We start from the raw sequence: 7388 nt of genomic DNA, 5'->3' as shown, positions 1-7388 counted from the left end.
CACGGAAAGCGCTCCATAAATCCGATTGAATGAATGAACGAAAAAATCTCTCCTCTTCCCCAGCCGTTTCCCAATTCTTCCCCCCTCTTTCCGCATTCGCCCCCCGGCTCGGAACCGGTCCCATATATTTGTATATAATTATTGTGTATATTTGTACATGATTATTATTCTATTGTAAGAACAGTAGAATATTCTACTTATTATCGAGAAGGACCCGGGGCTCCTGGAACAGTGGTCCGGGAGAGGCTAGCTCAGTCCCTCGCCCCCCGGCCCCCGTCTCTGGCCCCTCTCGGTTGCCAGATTGGCCGGGCTCGCGTGAGAAGCCCAGGCACACCCCAGGGGGATTCATTCATTCATTCAATCATATTTATTGAGCGCTTACTGTGTGCAGAGCACTGGACTAAGCGCTTGGGAAGTACAAGTTGGTGTAATAATGGCATTTGTTAAGCGTTTACTATGTCCCAAGCATTGTTCTAAGCACTGGGTGGGGGGGGGATAACTAGGTCATCAGGTTGTTTCATGTGGGGCTCACAGTCTTCTTCCCAGCTGAGAAGCTGTATGGTCCAATCAATCAATCATATTTATTGAGCGCTTACTGTGTGCAGAGCACTGTACTAAGCGCTTGAGAAGTACAAGTTGGCAACACATAGAGACAGTCCCTACCCAACAGTGGGCCCAGTGGCTAGAGCACCTGCCTGGGAGCCCGAAGCACCTGGGTTCTAATTCCAGACCCACCACTTGCCAGCTGTGTGACCTTGGGCAAGTCGTTTCACTTCTCTGGGCTTCTGCGCCCTCATCTGTAAAATGGGGATGAAGACTGTGAGCGCCACGTGGGACAACCTGATTCCCTTGTATCTACCCCCAGCGCTTAGAGCAGTGCCTGGCACATAGTAAGCCCTGAACAAATGCCATTATTATTGTTATTATTTATTCATTCGTTCAATCGTATTTATTGAGCGCTTACAGTGTGCACAGCACTGTACTAAGCGCTTGGGAAGTACAAGTTGGCATTATTGTTGTTGTTATTATTATTATCATCCTCCAAGACCATCCCGAACCCCGAGATCTTCCAGTATCGAGAGACACCCCCCCCCCCCCCATCCTCCTTGGATCCCAACCCGGGGACCTCGGGGGCGGGGGCTGGACCTTTTGTCTTTACAGCGCGCCCTCCTCTCTTACAGCGCTCCGGAGGGGGCGCAGCCTCAGGGTCCCGATCAGCTGGGGGGGAGCCCTACGGAGACCTCACCTCCTCCAGGAGGCCTTCCCAAACTGTTCCCCCCTTTTCCTCTGCTCCTCCTCCTCCCCATCGCCCCATCCCCTCCCCACAGCACTTGTGTATATTTGTACATAATTATTATTCTATTATAAGAATAGTAGAATATTCTACTTATTATCGAGAAGCAGCGTGGCTCAGAGGAAAGAGCCCGGGCTTTGGAGTCAGAGGCATGGGTTCGAATCCAAGGGCCAACTGTGTGACGAGGTGGCCGAGTGGTTAAGGCGATGGACTGCTAATCCATTGTGCTCTGCACGCGTGGGTTCGAATCCCACCCTCGTCGTCGATGCTTTATTTCAAGCGCTTAGTATAGTGCTCTGCACATAGTAAGTGCTCAATGAATACGATTGATTGACTTTGGGCAAGTCACTTAATTTCTCTGGGCCTCAGTTACCTCATCTGTAAAATGGGAATTAAAACTGTGAACCTTCCGTGGGACAACCTAATTACTTTGTTACCTCCCCAGCACTTAGAACACTGCTTTAAGCACTTAACAAATACCATCATTGTTCTATTTTATTAATGATGGGCATAGAGCTATAATTCTATTGATCTATTCTGATGTTATTGACGCCTGCCCACTTGTTTAATTTTGTCATCTGTCTCCCCCTTCTAGACTGCTGGGTTGTTGGGTAGGGGATTGTCTCCATCTGTGGCCAAATTGGCCTCCCCAAGCGCTTAGTCCAGTGCTCTGCACACAATCGGCACTCAATAAATATGATGGAATGGATGAAGGGGGAGGCGGATCATTGGACGAGTTGGCCTTCCAAGCGCTTAGTCCAGTGCTCTGCACACAGTCGGCACTCAATAAATACGATGGAATGGAAGAAGGGGGAGGCAGATCATTGGACGAGTTGGCCTTCCAAGCGCTTAGTCCAGTCCTCTGCACACAGTCAATATTCTATTTATTTTATTTTTTTACTGTGCTTGTTTTGTTCTCTGTCTCCCCCTTCTAGACTGTGAGCCCACTGTTGGGTAGGGACAGCCTCTATATGTTGCCAACTTGTACTTCCCAAGTGCTTAGTCCAGTGCTCTGCACACAGTAAGCACTCAATAAATGAAGCAGCGTGGCTCAGTGGAAAGAGCCCGGACTTTGGAGTCAGAGGTCATGGGTTCAAATCCCGGCTCTGCCAATTGTCAGCTGTGTGATTTTGGGCAAGTCACTTCACTTCTCTGTGTCTCACTTCCCTCATCTGTAAAATGGGGATTAAGACTGGGAGCCCCACGTGGGACAACCTGATCACCTTGTATCCCCTCAGCGCTTAGAACAGTGCTTTGCACATAGTAAGCGCTTAATAAATGCCATTATTATTCTTCTTCTAGACTGTGAGCCCACTGTTGGGTAGGGACCGTCTCTATATGTTGCCAACTTGTACTTCCCAAGCGCTTAGTACAGTGCTCTGCACACAGTAAGCACTCAATAAATACGATTGAATGAATGAATGAATGAATAAATAAATACGATGGAATGGATGAAGGGGGAGGCAGATCATTGGACGGATTGGCCTTCCAAGTGCTTAGTCCAGTGCTCTGCACACAGTTGGTGCTCAATAAATACGATGGAATGGATGAAGGGGGAGGCAGATCATTGGACGGATTGGCCTTCCAAGCGCTTAGTCCAGTGCTCTGCACACAGTCAGCGCTCAATAAATACGATGGAATGGATGAAGGGGGAGGCAGATCACTGGACGGATTGGCCTTCCAAGCGCTTAATCCAGTGCTCTGTACACAATCAATCAATCAATCGTATTTATTGAGCGCTTACTGTGTGCAGAGCACTGGACTAAGCACTTGGGAAGTACAAGTTGGCAACATATAGAGACAGTCCCTACCCAACAGTGGGCTCACAGTCTAGAAGGGGGACAGAGAACAAAACCAAACAACCAAACATATTAACAAAATAAAATAAATAGAATAGATATGTACAAGTAAAATAGAGTAATAAATATGTACAAACATATATACATATATACAGGTGCTGTGGGGAAGGGAAGGAGGTAAGACGGGGGGATAAAGGGGGGGACGAGGGGGTTCAGTCTGGGAAGGCCTCCTGGAGGAGGTGAGCTCTCAGTAGGGCCTTGGTCAGCGTCCAGCGCTTAGAACAGTGCTTTGCACATAGTAAGCGCTTAACAAATGCCATCATGATTAATAAATACGCAGGAATGACTGACTGAATGAAAGGTCCAGCCCCGGTCCTGGGGGAGGCGAGGGCTGGGAGTTGCGTGATAAGGGGCTGCGGAGCCAGGAGTGGAGTGGCAGGGCGGACTGACCCGCCCGCTCAGACAGTCACGCAACGGGAGGGAGGGAGGGAGGAAGGAAGGGGGAAGAAGGAGAGCTCTTAAAGGGACAGCCTGGCTCAGAGGAAAGAGCCCGGGCTCGGGAGTCACAGGTCATGGGTTCGAATCCCGACTCCGCCCCTTGTCAGCTGGGTGACTGTGGGCAAGTCACTTCACTTCTCTGGGCCTCACTTCCCTCATCTGTAAAGTGGGGACGGGGACTGTGAGCCCCACATGGGACAACCTGAACTCGCTGCCTGAGTCTTCAGTTCTTATTATTATTAAGAATATTGTTGTCACAGACTGTGACTAGACTGTGAGCCCACTGTTGGGTAGGGACTGCCTCTATATGTTGCCAGCTTCCCAAGCGCTTAGTACAGTTCTCTGCACACAGTAAGCACTCAATAAATACGATTGATTGATAGGGTTTTTGATCAGGAGTGTAAGTCTTCTGTGATATGCAAAATGTGTTTGAACAGAGTTTTTGGTTTATTGAAAGGGCACTCCCCCCGTTTTACCTCCTTCCCTTCCCCACAGCACCTGTATATATGTTTGCACATATTTATTACTCTATTTATTTATTTATTTTACTTGTACATATCTCTTCTATTTATTTTATTTTGTTAATATGTTTGGTTTTGTTCTCTGTCTCCCCCTTCTAGACTGTAAGCCCACCGTTGGGTAGGGACTGTCCCTATATGTTGCCAACTTGTACTTCCCAAGCGCTTAGTACAGTGCTCTGCACACAGTAAGCGCTCAATAAATATGATTGATTGATTGATGTAATAATCAAATCTGGTGCTCCGAGTACACTGTTCCTGGAGAAATATGCTGATTATATTCTGTCATATGGATCGAAGAAAGATGATTATGTATGTATCTGTTTTTGTTGTCTGTCTCCCCCTTCTAGACTGTGAGCCCGTTGTTGGATAGGGACCATCTCTAAATGTTGCCAGCTTGTACTTCCCAAGCGCTTAGTACAGTGCTCTGCACACAGTAAGCGCTCAATAAACACGATTGAATGAATGAATGAATGTTAACCCCCCTAGCGCTTAGAACAATGCTTGGCACATAGTAAGCACTTAACAAATGCCATTATTATTATAATTATTATTATTATTATAGGGCCAGCACTGCCCAACTCTTCAAAGGACCAGCACGGCCTAATTCTTTCTACCTAAGAGTTAGGTACCTACTACCTACTCTGACTATCTAAGTCAGAGGTAGTGGGTTCGAATCCCGACTCCACTACTTATCAGCTTGCATAGTAATAATAATGGCATTTATTAAGCGCTTACTATATGCAGAGCACTGTTCTAAGCGCTAGGGGAGGTTACAAAGTGATCAGGTTGTTGATCAGGTTGCCCCACAGGGGGCTCACAGTCTTAATCCCCATTTTATAGATGAGGTAACTGAGGCCCAGAGAAGTTAAGTGACTTGCCCTAAGGCACACAGCTGACAATTGGCGGAGCAGGGATTTGAACCCATGACCTCTGACTCCAAAGCCCTGAGTGCTCTTTCCACTGAGCCATGCTTGCATGACCTTGGGCAAGTGACTTCACTTCTCTGGGCCTCAGTCACCTCATCTGTAAAATGGGGATGAAGACTGTGAGCCCCGCGTGGGACAACCTGATTACTTTGTATCTACCCCAGCGCTTAGAACAGTGCTACGCACATTCATTCATTCATTCAGTCGTATTTATTGAACGCTTACTGTGTGCAGAGCACTGGACTAAGCGCTTGGGAAGAACAAATTGGCAACATATAGAGACGGTCCCTACCCAACAGCGGGTTCACTGTCTAGAAGGGGGAGACAGACAACAAAACAAAACGTATTAACAAAATAAAATAGAGTAAATATGTACAAGTAAAATAGAGTAGTAAGCGCTTAACAAATACCAACATTATTGCAGTGCTTAGAACAGTGCTTTGCACATAGTAAGCGCTTAACAAATGCCATTATTATTATTATTATTATTATTATTATTATTAAAGGGCCAACGCGGCCTAACTCTTAAAGGGACAGGCATTGAGTCCCCATTTTGCAGGTGAGGGAACTGAGGCACAGAGAAGTGAAGTGACTTGCCCAAGGTCACACAGCAGACAAGTGGCAAAGTCGGGATTAGAACCCACGACCTCTGACTCCCAAGTCCGGGCTCTGGCCACTAGGCCATGCTGCTGCTCCTTAAAGGGCCAGCGCGGCCCAACTCTTAAAGGGCCAGCACGGCCTAACTCTTAAAGGACCAGCGCGGCCTAACTCTTAAAGGGCCAGCGCAGCCCAACTCTTAAATAATAATAATAATAATTATGTTTTTTGTTAAGCACTTACTATGTGCCAAGCACTGTTCTAAGCACTGGGGGAGATACAAGGTAATCAGGTTGCCCCACATGGGGCTCACAGTCTTCATCCCCATTTTACAGATGAGGGAACTGAGGCACAGAGAAGTGAAGTGACTTGCCCAAGGTCACACAGCATACAAGTAACAATAATAATAATAATAATAATGATGGCATTTATTAAGCGCTTACTATGTGCAAAGCACTGTTCTAAGCGCTGGGGATGTTACAAGGTGATCAGGTTGTCGCACGGGGGGCTCACAGTTTAAATCTCCACTTTACAGATGAGGGAACAGAGGCACAGAGAAGAGAAGTGACTTGACCAAAGTCACACAGCTGACAATTGTCAGAGCTGGGACTTGAACCCATGATCTCTGACTCCAAAGCTCATGCTCTTTCCACTGAGCCATGCTGCCTCTTCAACTAATGCCATTATTATTATTATTATTATTATTATTTTATTATTATTACTATTATTATTATTATTACCCTCAGGACTTAGAACAGTACTCGGCACGTAGTAAGTGCTGAACAAGTACCATCATTACTATTACTTTTCAGAAGCAGCGTGGCTCAGTGGAAAGAGCACAGGCTTTGGAGTCAGAGATCATGGGTTCAAATCCCAGTTAGGCCAGTTATCAGTTGTGTGACTTTGGGCAAGTCACTTAACTTCTCTGGGCCTCAGCTACCTCATCTGTAAAATGGGGATTAAGACTGTAAGCCCCCTGTGGGGCAACCTGATCACCTTGTAATCTCCCCAGAGCTTAAAACAGCGCGTGGCACATAGTAAGTGCTTAATAAATGCCATCACCATTATTATTATATTATTATTACCAAAGGACCAGTGCTCCCGACCTCTTAGAGAGCCAGTGATGCTGAGCTCTTAGAAGGCCGGGGATGCCAAAATCATAGAAGGCCAGCGATGCCAAACTCTGGATAGGGCACGGGCCTGGGCATCAGAAGGTCATGCGTTCTAATTCCAGTTCCGCCACTTGTCAGCTGTGTGACCTCGGGCAAGTCGCTTCACTTCTCTGGGCCTCAGTTCCCTCATCTGAAAAATGGGGATCGAGACTGTGAGTCCCATGTGGGACAGTGACTTCGTCCAACTCGATTTGTTGTATGCACCCCAGTGCTTAGAATAGTGTCTGGCACACAGTAAGTGCTTAACGCATGGCATAATAATCAGAATTATTATTATTAGTATTAGTATTATTATTCGAAGGCCGGAGCTGCAGGACTCTTAAAAGGCCAGTGCTCTCGACCTCTTAGATAGCCAGCAATGCTCAGCTCTTAGAAGGGCAGCGATGCCAAACTCTTAGAGGGCCAGTGCTGGAGAACTCTTAAAGGGCTGGGGCTGCAGAACTCTTAAAGGGCCAGTGCGCGTTCCTGGAAGGGAGTGAGCGGCCTGGGAAAGGATCCCCGAGGCGAAAAGTGCACGGATGGGACAGGAACACAATGTCCACCTTTGACATGACCTAATAAATACAGGCTCCATCACCAGA

General features: G+C 47.1%; 1 non-coding gene across 1 annotated transcript; it reads left to right on the top strand.

The window, feature by feature from the left end:
* Positions 1–1474: 1474 nt before the first annotated feature.
* TRNAS-GCU lies at positions 1475–1556 on the top strand. Its single transcript has one exon. It is a non-coding gene; the product is annotated as a tRNA-Ser (tRNA).
* The last annotated feature ends 5832 nt before the right edge of the window (positions 1557–7388 follow it).

This window comes from Tachyglossus aculeatus, chromosome 26, assembly GCF_015852505.1.
Source record: "Tachyglossus aculeatus isolate mTacAcu1 chromosome 26, mTacAcu1.pri, whole genome shotgun sequence".
In the NCBI taxonomy this organism is placed as follows: domain Eukaryota; kingdom Metazoa; phylum Chordata; class Mammalia; order Monotremata; family Tachyglossidae; genus Tachyglossus; species Tachyglossus aculeatus.
The sequence above is the reverse complement of the archived record's forward strand: the minus strand, read 5'-3'. Positions and strand labels throughout refer to the sequence as shown.